This window comes from Crocuta crocuta, unplaced genomic scaffold (assembly GCF_008692635.1).
Source record: "Crocuta crocuta isolate KB4526 unplaced genomic scaffold, BGI_CrCroc_1.0 scaffold6, whole genome shotgun sequence".
In the NCBI taxonomy this organism is placed as follows: Eukaryota; Metazoa; Chordata; class Mammalia; order Carnivora; family Hyaenidae; genus Crocuta; species Crocuta crocuta.
This window is the reverse complement of record NW_027531917.1, coordinates 5994352-6006818: the sequence shown is the minus strand read 5'-3', so window position 1 is coordinate 6006818 and position 12467 is coordinate 5994352. Positions and strand designations below refer to the sequence as shown.

Sequence of the window (12467 nt, the reverse complement as noted above, 5' to 3'; positions counted from 1 at the left end):
AACTTTAAGTGTGAATTTCCAAGTTGTGAATATCCTACTCGTAAAGTCGAGTCACTGACAGATTTTTTTAGGAGGAAGACTTTGTTAGGTAAAGTGATAAAGTGAAACTGAATAGTGTGTGAAAATTGAAAGTCAGGTTTATTGAATGGAAAGCAGTGAGAATTCTTGAACATTTTCTTTCCTTCTATTCAGTAGTCTTTATGAGACATACCTCACTGGATATCTCCTACGAGTATTTAAGGATCTATAAAAATATCACCTGCATAATCTAAATTCCTAGAACTAAGTGGTGAACAACCATAAAAGTTTTCCAGCATGTACTGGCTGGATGCTCTCATTGGCGCTGTGATGACCACCCGTTATGTCACACGTTTCTAGAGACCTCAAATGTAAAACTTCAATTAGAGCTATAACATCGAAGGCTTCGAAATAATTTGCAGATACAAAAATGGAGGTCAGATGATATGAAAGTGTGCACTTGCTTTGTGAGGATGAGAAGGTTAGAGAGAAGGCAAGTAAAACAACAGCCTTCTTTTGTGTCATAAACATCTGACCATTTTTTTTTGGAAACATAATTATTCAGAATCAATATTCTGTTTTTATTTATACACTGCTACTTTTGACATGTTTTCCTAATTATTTGTTGTTTTTTGTTTTACCTGCCAGATTGAAATCACAAGTGCATACGTAAATTCAGAAATCACACATAACTGTCATGTCTTTGAAGATCTATCACATAAGTGCCCCCTATAGTGCCATATTTGCCTATGTTGGTGTATACCTTCACACACATTCTTCATTTGTTTTCAAGGGACATTGGCATTAAATATTGGAGGGGTAGTTACTTAATATAGTTCTGTGAGAATAGAAGATTGTAAAAAATAACAAAATTATTTACTTTGACTTTTTTTGTGGGGTGAGAAAAACAGTTTTTAATAATCAGAAAGTCAGACGTTTATATTGTGGTATGTGTTAGTATTTAGTATGTTAGTATGCATCTCTTTAGTAGCCACAGTAGACTCATTTACTAGAAATATTTAACAGTTATTTCCATGCACTAATATCCCTAAATCAACATTTAGTTTTTCATTAAGTGTCCCTGATATACCAGTTACCATACTGGGCCCTGGGGAGACTAATATAAATAAAATACATAACAGAATCTCCAAATGACTAAAGTGCCATTCCACCAAAATGTGTTGTCAAGTGTTAAAGTACCACGTTTCAGATATTCATGATAAATTTAAGGGCATAGAGGAGTTATTTGTTAACCTCTTGCAGTAATTCCTATTTGTTGTAATGACTTTCCCATACTTTTTAAATACATTTTACCTAAAATATTTACCAAATATATGTAATATATGTGTGTTTGTATCAATTAGCTTAACTTAACATTTGTGAACGTTACTTAGTTTATCCATCAGTTAAGGAGGATCATTAAAGATAGTCTAATGAACTCTTAATTTGAATTTTTATTATTATAATAGAAACACAGGCTATGCATAAGATTACACTTGAACAATATCGTACCTAAAGGCTAAGTTGGATAAAATTTAGAGGAGTTCTTTAACAGAAGATTATAGAGAAATATGCTCAGATTTTTTTTTTTATCATACACAAGTAATTGCTTATAAAATGCTTTATACAGCCTAAACTCATGGTGATTAGGAATTAAGCCTTATGTTACTTTAGGATAATTTTTGAATACTGAAATCATCACACTAATGGTTAATAAAATGTCAAACTTCAAAATGTTATTCTAATTAACATTTTGGAGATACGTTTTTAATTCATAATTTCATAAATTAGATAACATGAATCAAAACATTCCTTAACAATTTTTAAACATTGAAAATACGGGGCATTAGAGTATCTGTATAATATAAAAAGAATAATGTAAAACATAAATTAGATTTGTTACACACATGATAGCAAAAATTGGTGATATGATTAATATTTAATTTTAAGGAGATAGTATTTATTTTCCTAGTAATTTGTCTTAAAATGGAATTTAAGTTTTATTTTTAAAATTTGTTAGGGTATAATTTCATTTTTATATAACTTGTCTTCTGATTAAGGATATTTAACAAAGTAAAAATTTTAATGTTATTTATAATTTTTACCAAATTATATAAAATCTTTCATGGTTGAAATGAGTAGATTCACCTCTCCCTCCCCTTTTTTTCATACTTAGCCAGGGTAAAATGATGATAATGACAAAAAAGTGAACTACCTCATTTTTAACATGGTGCTTAACAAGGTACTGAGAGTAACTTGACTATAGGAAGCATGTCTTGTCCTTTAACTGGCTCTGAAGCTCTGCACTATAAAGATGAAATAAATCAATTTGACTCTCTCTTCCTATTACCTAAACCTCCTTTAATCGATCAGAAAGTAGAGTTGCTTCCTAGATCACTTCATCTGATTAAGTAAGTGAAAACATGATTTGTGTTCAAATTTCTTATATTCCATTTTTTCTCTATTTAAAACCATAATATTTAGGTATAATCAATTTTTATTCAAAAATAACAGATTTTACCTTCTTCATAAGCTTTTATTTCTGTATTGGGCATTTAGGTGAATATAAAGCATAATCTTGTTTCATATATAAGTAACCATGTCTGTCAATTACAGTGGTTAATAGCCACCAGGGGTCCATTTATTCAAAGATTACTCTCTTTTAGCTAATAGTACTAAATAGCCTAAAAGTGCTGATTTATTTCTCACGTCATGTTTTCAAAACTAATCAGAGACTAAAATAATTTATTAAAACAAAATATGGTTTGCATACTAGAGTCTAGTGAACTCATTTTAGTACCAGGATTGTGTGAACTGATCTTTTTTTCCAGGATACTTAGGACTAATTCAATAAACAAGCAAAACAGTAGTCTGACTCATTAGTATCCCGGGATTTATTAATCTGAATGAATTGACTGTAAAATCCACTGAGTTACATGTGAATACAGGTTAACATACCTGAGCAGAAAAATATCCTCTTAAGAAAAGTCATAGCCTAAAATTAGTTGAACCTCCATTAGTATTGTTCACGAACTGTAAAAGTAAATTTTGTTCTTATATTTATAGAAAAGGATGAATTGAAAATTTTTTAGGAAGTTTGAGTGAACTTTATTGAAAATATTAAAAACTTTGTAAAAAAAGAAAAACTGGATGGTGTACAAAGTATATTTCAAAAAGACCTTTTACCTAGATAAAATTCATTTTCAGGGGTAAGCTATTCATAGTTGTAAAGGGGCAGGAGGTTGTAATCACATGCCTTCTTATTAACTGTAAGTATAAAAACAACCTAAAATGTAATTTTATAATACATTTACAAGTTAGAAAAAGTCATGTGTAATTATTATGATTAGTACTCAAAGTAGAAAGATAAAATGCCATTAATATGTATTGATCATCTAAGTATTGTTTGCTCTGGTTTTGGGATAAAAGTATATCTAAAAACTTTTTCATGCACACAAGTTATACAGTATTCTTTAAGGGTCTCTTTAAAGTAGAACTAACATAAACAAAATGGTTTTAATTTGATTTTCCTAAGAGGAAAAACATATCTAGGGTGCAAGACAAAATTAACGTTTACATTACATCTTTTAATTTTTTAATATTTTCAATATTTTCTGTATGGAACTTGTATTACTTTTGTTACAAAATTATATATTAAAAATATTAGAATAGAAATCCTTTTGTTTCTTCACTCAATATTGCCAGTATAAACTAGTACAAAAGGCATTATAGATTTCTTGTATTTCCTTCTCCTAATGATCTTTCCCCATCAGAGGCACCACATCTCACTCAGTTTCTGCCTTTATTCACACATCCGAGTACTTCAGACTACATATTGCATTTGTCCCAGATGGCAAGAGAATAGATTGTATTTTATACTGTACCTCAACCAGACTCTAGAAATAATAGAAAGTTTCTTCCTTGTGTTTGACCCAACACTTTTTGGGAGTATAAATATGATAGAGATCAATACATAAGTAATCAAAATGGGTTGACTTTGCCCAAAGTGTAATTAAAATCCAACCAAATTTATACAGAAGGATTAAATTGTTTATCCATCCACCATGTCCTTTTTTAAAATAAAAAATAATATGTATTTAAAGTGTGCAACATAATTTGATATACTATGTCTATAGCATTTTGATCAGCTTGTAATTTCATTAGACTGGGGAGGTGACACTTGAGCCAGATTTTAGGGAGAAAAAAGGTAGAAGCATGGAAGGGGAAGAATTACATTCAAGGTGCAGAGAACTTGCCTGGGCAGTGATCTGGAAAGGAAATGAGCCTGATGCGTTTGAAGAACTGAGTCAGTATGACTGGAGTTCACTGAACAAAGAAGAGAGTAGCACAGTGGTCTAAAAGATGGCTAGGAACCAGATCCCACAGAGAAGAAAAGGAGTTATGGTAAGGAGTTTTGTTTTAATATTTTTCTAGGTAAAATGGGAAGCTTTTGAGAGTTTTAAACGATTTTCCTTATAAGAGCATTATGGCTGGTGAGCAAGGAGATGATTGGAAGGTGGCAATAGAATTAGGGGTCTTTTGCAGTTGCTCAGGAGAGGGGTTATGGTTGCCTGGCCTAGAGTGGTGGTATCAGAAATGGAGAAAAGAAGGTAGACTTGAGATACATTTTGGAAATAGAATTTATGGGACTATCTTATCTTTACAGAGAAATAAATATATTTATTTATTTATTTTACAAATAGTTTATTGTCAAATTAGTTTCCACATAACACCCAGTGCTCATCCCCACAAGTGCCCTCCTCCATGCCCATCCCCCATCCCCCCTACATCCATCAGTTCTCAGTTTTTGTCAGCATTCAAGAGTCTCTCATGGTTTGCCTACAGAGAAATAAATATAGATATTTGGCATTTATATCATTTTTTCCCAAGGGGCCCAAACAAATTTTTCATTAGTCCCCATAAAAATTACCTTGACATATAATTATTGATACTTGACAGAGAGAGGATATTCTTGGGGACAGGGATGAGGGAAGGAACAGACTTTTCACTAAACAAAAGTAAATTGCATGTCATTTAAAAAATTTCTCTAACCAGTTAATTATCCATTGTTTGAATTCCCCTTTAACAATATTATATGAATGCTGTAATTAAATATATAGAAGCACAAAAACTCTGAACAGTCCTATATATTTAGTATATATTTAGAAAATTCATTCTCTGGAGAAGCTTCATTTAAACATTTCCAACTATTTTTAAATATATATTCAAAAATAGTTCTTAAATTTTACTTTACTGCTTAAAATTTTCTGGAGAAAGCTACTGTTATAGTTATTGCCTTTCAATAAATATGTTGACTTATGTAATATACAACCTCAGTTTTCAGTGATAAATATTCTAACCTGAAAGGAAATATCCACTCTTAAAACAGATGTTTATTGAAAGCCTACTATTTGATAGGGTGTTTACTTGCCATATGCAATAGATAAATGAGAAGCTTCCCTTCCAGAATATATGAACCAGTGAAGAGTTTCCAGTCTCTTTCCAGATCTGGCAGGAACATTTTGTTTCCTTAAAATTGGATGCAAAAGCAATTAGAAAAACTTTAAAAACACATTTGTTATGTGATAAGGTATAGCAGCGCTGATGATAAACTATTATTATATAGGAGATTTATGTATCATTTATTTGAAAGTGATATCTAAGATTATGTTTTATCTCAGAACAAGCCACTCAATAATCATTACACATCTCGCTTGTGTCAGGAATTATGCTAGGTTCTGAGGCTACAATGATGATTATCATACAGTCCCTGTTCCTTAGAAACTCAGTCTGCACTGTTGATGTTGTATATCTTTGATTCATCTTTAATTACTTGGTGATTTTTATAAGATGAAGAATTTTATAGTAAATGAGATTATGAGGGAGAGAAGGAAGGAAATAAAGAAATACTGTCAACCTTTTTATGCATCTTTCTTGTAAAGTTGTTTCACAAGAATCTTCTAATGTTTTATGATGGATATATATTTAATTATATAAAAGAAAGTATAAAATACATCTTAAAATATATTCATGGTACAAAACATATTTCATATATCTAATGCCTTTCCATAGATTGACATGTGGAGTGAGCTTTTGTTCAAAGCATGTTAGACTAGCATATTCTGTTTATTTAAGGTGATTAATTATTGAAAACTGTAATTTATGTTGAAGATGCAGGTTTCCAGTTTCAAACAGCAGCAAGAATACCTTTTAATTGAACTTCAAGTGAGAATTAAGGTTAAAGTATGTATTTTCAGTCCACGTCCTAAAAAATACATTCAGCTTCTTTCCTCGGATACTGCTGAGTCCTCTAACTGTTGGCCTGTTTGATGACCTGTACTTGGATAAAATTGAAAAGTCATCACTCGTCCTCCCATTTCCTTTAATAACTTCAGGTGTAAAAGTCATACTTACTTTTTGATCATAGGAGATACAAGATAACATCTCCTTAAAAATTGATGTTAAGAAGGTGGAAATAATTTTATTTTTATCTTGTAATGTTAGATATCGTTGTGGATATCTGGAGCTGATTAAAAAGTAAGCATATACATACATATATGTAACTTATTCATTTATTATGCTAATTTATAAATAACATAAGAGTAGGATAATAATATATTCTTTCGGGTTGTACGGTATTATGATACTTATATTTTGTGGTATATGAGCATTGCAATGAGAAACACATTCTTAGTACATAAAGTATAATATTTAGACAAGGATAAAACACTTGTGCACAGTTAAAAAAATCAACAAAGGACATTTGCCTGCCTTTGATGATAATTGATAGGTATATTTTTAAGAAATTAAAAAATAGAAATATTTTGTGTCCTAAGAAATGAAAACGTATTACATTAGTATGTATTCCAAGTAAGAATTATCAAAACTAGTTGAAATTGCCCTGAAATTTGAGTTGAATCAAATCTTAATAGCACCTTAATTTTTACTTTAAAATGCAGAAATATTTTGTTATATTACTTAGAGATGATACTTAATATTTTTGAATATAATATAAATTAAATATATAGAGAATTAAAATGTACAATGTATGTTATTCTAAAAATTGGTAACTTAGGTAATGACATTTATTTTAAAATATGATACAGTAGTTACATAGCTTATACAGACACCAAAATGAAAGAAAAATAGGGATAGAAGAGAGAGCTGAATTATGGCTCTTCTTAAAAAAATGAACCTGTTGGTTAAGGAATCTTTCATTATACATATCTCATAAAATTTTGGCTTAGATTCCTTGATCTCTGCAAGTACAGAAGTGCCCATTGATGGCAAACAATCTTAGCTAAAACTTAAACCCAAAACTACAAATTTCCTTCCACACTACCTCTGCGTTTAAAGTATACTAGATAATGTTTATCTTGGATATGCAAGTGAAAATAATTAGTAGCTGTGACAGGAAATTGCTGAGCAAACTAGTACTAGCATTGCACAAAATCTTAAGTATTTTGTCAGTTTCCAAAATTAAGTAAAATCTCTTTTGGTTCACTTAATAATTAGTATGCCCCAGGGGCACCTGGGTGGCTTAGTCGGTTAAGCGGCCAACTTTGGCTCAGGTCATGATCTCACGGTTTGTGGGTTCGAGCCCCATGTCGGGCTCTGTACTAACAGCCTGGAGCCTGCTTCAGATTCTGTGTCTCCCTGTCTCTCTCTGTCCCTCTCCCGCTCATGATCTGTCTCTCAAACATAAGTAAATGTTTAAAAAAAATAATTAGTATGTCCCAACATCAAGTGGATAATAGGACAATTTTAGGATACTAGAAAATTTCCTAGTGAACTAGAATTGTTCACTCTTACTTTGGCTATTTTTCACACATAATTTAATGAGAGAGCAATGAAAAGGAGATCTCAATTTTTATCTTAAAAAGAAACCCAAAATTTCAGAAGTATATATTGTTGTTATAACATATTGCTTAGTATAAAGTAAGTTAAAATTAACATGCTCCAATTTTATTGTTATATTTATGACACTGTATTAAAGCAAAAAGGTATCTGTAGTAGGTATAATAACTTACTATCTTACAGTGATATAGTATAATAACTTCATTTTATAGGGTAGAAAAGCTGTAGTTCACCCAGATTATTAAAAGTATCAGTTTGGTTCTTTGTTTAATAAAAACTAAATGTGTAAGCATCTTTATAATAGTCACTTGTTTATGATCAGAAATCTATATATGTATGCATTGTTTTCTAGATTTTGCAGAGCCCTATTACCTAGTAAAGCAGAATTAAAATTAATAATTTATTTTAAAGGTTAGTATTCCAGAGTTTTAATGTGCTTATTAAGGCTAAATAATGCTTTTTCGCCCTAAAAAGTAATGAAGCCTTAAAATCAGATGAAATTATTAACCTGTTTCTATAATAAAGTCTTCAAATACTTTTTCATTGCAATATAGCTGTTGTTACCTATGAGTTTTTGTTCGTTCATTTATATTTTTATTACTTAGATATATGTGTTTTTTTTCTAGAATTCTCAAAACAGTTCAACAATAAGTGTACATTCATCTGATTATTAAATGAAATATATTGATAACTATTGTGTTTTTTTTTTTTAATTTTTTATTTCTAGGGGAGAGAGAGAGAGACAGCGTGAGCAGGGGAGGGTCAGAGAGAGAGGGAGTCACAGACTGAAACAGGCTCCAGGCTCTGAGCTGGCAGTCAGCACAGAGCCCGACGCGGGGCTCGAACCCACGAACCGCGAGATCATGACCTAAGCGAAAGTCGGACGCTTAACCGACTAAGCCACCCAGGCGCCCCTTATTGTGTTTTTTTCCACTGTGCTGGGCACAAGAAATACAAAGGTAGATTACTGCCAGGAACTTCTGAGGGCCTAAGATTTAATTAGGCTATTTATATGTCATTGAATAATTAAAACATTATGTATCAAAGTAATATGGATTAGCTGTTGCATAGATAAGTTCACATCTATGAACTATTGTTTACAGAGATGAAAAGATAAAAGTACTGTTCTTAGGGATCTATGAATTGAGACACTGAAAATAAATATTAATTCAGTCTATTGGCCATGACTTTATGTGACCGCTAGAAATAAGATAATATCTGCCTCCTGACCTTAAGGACAATATTATGAAATTGAAGAGATATACCTGACAGTTGAACATTAGTGATATGTTATTGCAAAGATAAAATGAAAGGAAACAACATAAAATTTTACAAATAAATGAGTCATACATGGAAAATAAAAATGAGCTTCACATTTATCAGTTTTCATCATCATGAATATATGAAGCCAATAAGAGAATTAAAATGAATAACTCCTCCAGAGACCTCAATTAAAACATTTTTTTAATGTTTATTTTTGAGAGAGCAAGAGAGAGCAAGCGAGTAAGCATGAGTAGGGGAAAGGGCAGAAAGAGGGAGACACAGAATCCGAAGCAGGCTGTGCGGGGCTTGAACCCATGAACCATGAACTCATGACCTGAGCTGAAGTTGGACGCCCAACTGACTGAACCACCAATTCAGAGACTTCAATTTTTTTAAAATTCATTTTAATGTTTATTTTTATTTTTGAGAGAGGGACAGAGTACAGGCAGAGAGGAGCAGAGAGAGGGAGAGACAGAATCTAAAGCAGGTTCCGAGCCCTGAGCCATCAACACAGAGCTTGATGTGGGGCTTGAACCCATAAACTGTGAGACCATGACCTGAGCTGAAGTCACTTAATTGACTGATCCACACAGGTGCACCGAGACTTCAATTTTTAAGTTACTTTGAATAGTTATTCTGCACTTAAAGATTAAGATTTATTCTGTATACAAATGCAAAGTAAATATCCAAGTGAGTAATATCTTACATTGAGCATAAAACTTTCAAGTTAAGTGGTACAACTTGGCATTTTCAATTAGTTTTATCAGGTTCTTTAAGAAATATATTTAATTATGGTGGCTGCTTTTATAAAAACCCCCACAAAAATCTAAATTTTAATGGATTATATGTGATTTTTTTCTACTGAATATTTTATCTTTAGATGGATGCAAAATTGGAAATACCTGTATGGTTTATTTTATATTTAATTTAAAGATTAAAAATCTTCCTGTAAATTCTTGCTATCTCCTAGTATGTTAATTACTTGTTTTATATATAATTTTTATAACTCTATTAAATATTAGTTTCTGGCAGTGTTTCATAACTTTGAAATTGCTGGTATTCCTTAATATCTATCTTAAGAAATTAGGTAAATTCCTGTTTGATCCATATTTTATGTTTGAAAAATATGCCTGTAGAAACACATAGAAATAGAAATTGCTGCCAGAACTTGGTATTTTTAAACAGAGAAAAATCAATAGCAGATTATCCATGATTAGCTGTTGACATTTAGGTTTGTACATTTAGAATGTCAAAAGCTCCAAAACTGTCAATTTAATTTTTAAATTACAATCATATTCTCAAATGTAACATTTTAGGTTTTTTTATCTTTTAAAGTTTATTTATCTTGAGAGAGAGTGGGGCAGGGGTAGAGAGGGAGAGGGAGAAAGTGAGAATCCTAAGCAGGCTCTATGCTGTCCATATTGAGGCCCATGGAGCTCCCATTAACCATGAGATCATGACCTGAACCAAAATCAAGAGTTGGCTGCTTAACTGACTGAGCCACCCAAGAACCCCTCAAATCTGACATTTTGTGGTTTTCATCCTCCCTCCAACATAAAGGTGTACTTTTGAAAAAAACAATTAATTGAAACTATTATAGATCTTTTGACAAAATGGGCTTTAATTAATTAAGAAATTAGAGATCTGCCAATAAACCTGAGGATTACTCATATCTTTGCATGCTCCTGCATTTGCTGTTGTCATTATTACAATATGCTAGTGTAGGTATTATTTCTAACTTATGAAAATAAATATATTTATAAGGCATATTATATTTGGATTAGTATATTCTCTTTTAGTATTATACAGTGCATGACATATGGTTACTGCTATATCACAAAAATTATTTTAATTCTATGCCAGAGTATATATCTTAAGTCTTTAGAGTATTTTCTCCTGGGGCACTTGGGTGGCTCAGTCAGTTAATTGCCCAACTTCGGCTCAGGTTATGATCTCACCACTTGTGGGTTCGAGCCTGTGTTGGACTCTGTGCTGACAGCTCAGCATGGAGCCTGGAGCCTGCTTAGGATTCTCTGTCTCCTTCTCTCTCTGCCCCTTTCCCACTCATACTCTGTTTTTCTCTCTCTCTCAAAAGTAAATAAACATTAACAAAAAAAAAGTTTAAGTATTTTCTCCTACAGGAGATGATTAACCTAGGGTGTCAGAATCTTACTTTACTTGGTTAATGATATTTTTTGAGTTTTAATATCTTAATTGTATAAGATTATGAGTTTATAAACACTACATACACCACACACACACACACACACACACACACACACACACACACACACACACTGCTTATACATGGGTCCCATTCTCCAAGTACACCACTAGCTTGGTGAAAAGTTCTATCCCTGATGTAGCACCAGCATTTACAAAGCTTATATGGTACCTGTAAAAATAAGGAAAAATCAGAGAAATTTCATTTTTAATACATTTGTCACTGAGATGTATTAATTCTCCATACCCAAGATTATTCTGTTCAGTTCAGTTGCTCTCAACTTCCAATTTAAAAACATGCACTTAATTCTATTTCAGTGTAAAAGAAGGTACTATTCCATGTGAAGCAGCTATTTTTAATTTATCTCTTTTAGCTATTAAATTGAAATGATTATGATTTTTGCTTTTATGTCTAAATTCTTTATATATTATTTACATATGTCATTTTAACTCCAGGCATTTCCTCCAACTTGTCTTTAAATAAATGTATTAATGTTTGGTTATGAAGATTGGGTTCAACCTCCAAATTTTTCCACTCACCATTCCTTTCCCTCTATGATTGCTTTTGAAGGCTTATGCACACATTGATAAACAGGCAGTTGGGAAATAAGATGCCCATTTACCAATGACTATAATAGTATTTTATATACCAATGATAAGCTTCCTGGCAAAAAGTCAGTTATTACAACTAATAGAACTTTTTCCGAAGTGGGTNTCCTTTCCCTCTATGATTGCTTTTGAAGGCTTATGCACACATTGATAAACAGGCAGTTGGGAAATAAGATGCCCATTTACCAATGACTATAATAGTATTTTATATACCAATGATAAGCTTCCTGGCAAAAAGTCAGTTATAGAATTACAACTAATAGAACTTTTTCCGAAGTGGGGTTTTTTTACCTTCCAATTTAAATCTAAATCATTCTAAGCCCATTTACTTACTATCCACATGCACAAGCATGGCTGATACCTACCTTGTTATAGATGGAAAAGAGGGGGAGTGAAAGGTACACTCAAAGGTAGAAATGTTTGCTACATGGAATGAGGCTGACACAAAAGCAGATTCATTAACTTTACTGCAAATGTGACTTTATCTTGAATTCACA

The 12467-nt window shown here is 31.8% G+C and overlaps 1 protein-coding gene across 3 annotated transcripts in view; it reads left to right on the top strand.

Moving 5' to 3' along the window:
- LOC144240513 (ephrin type-A receptor 6) overlaps positions 1-12467 on the top strand; it is an 877144-nt gene that overhangs the window by 969 nt on the left and 863708 nt on the right. The window lies entirely within an intron of this gene.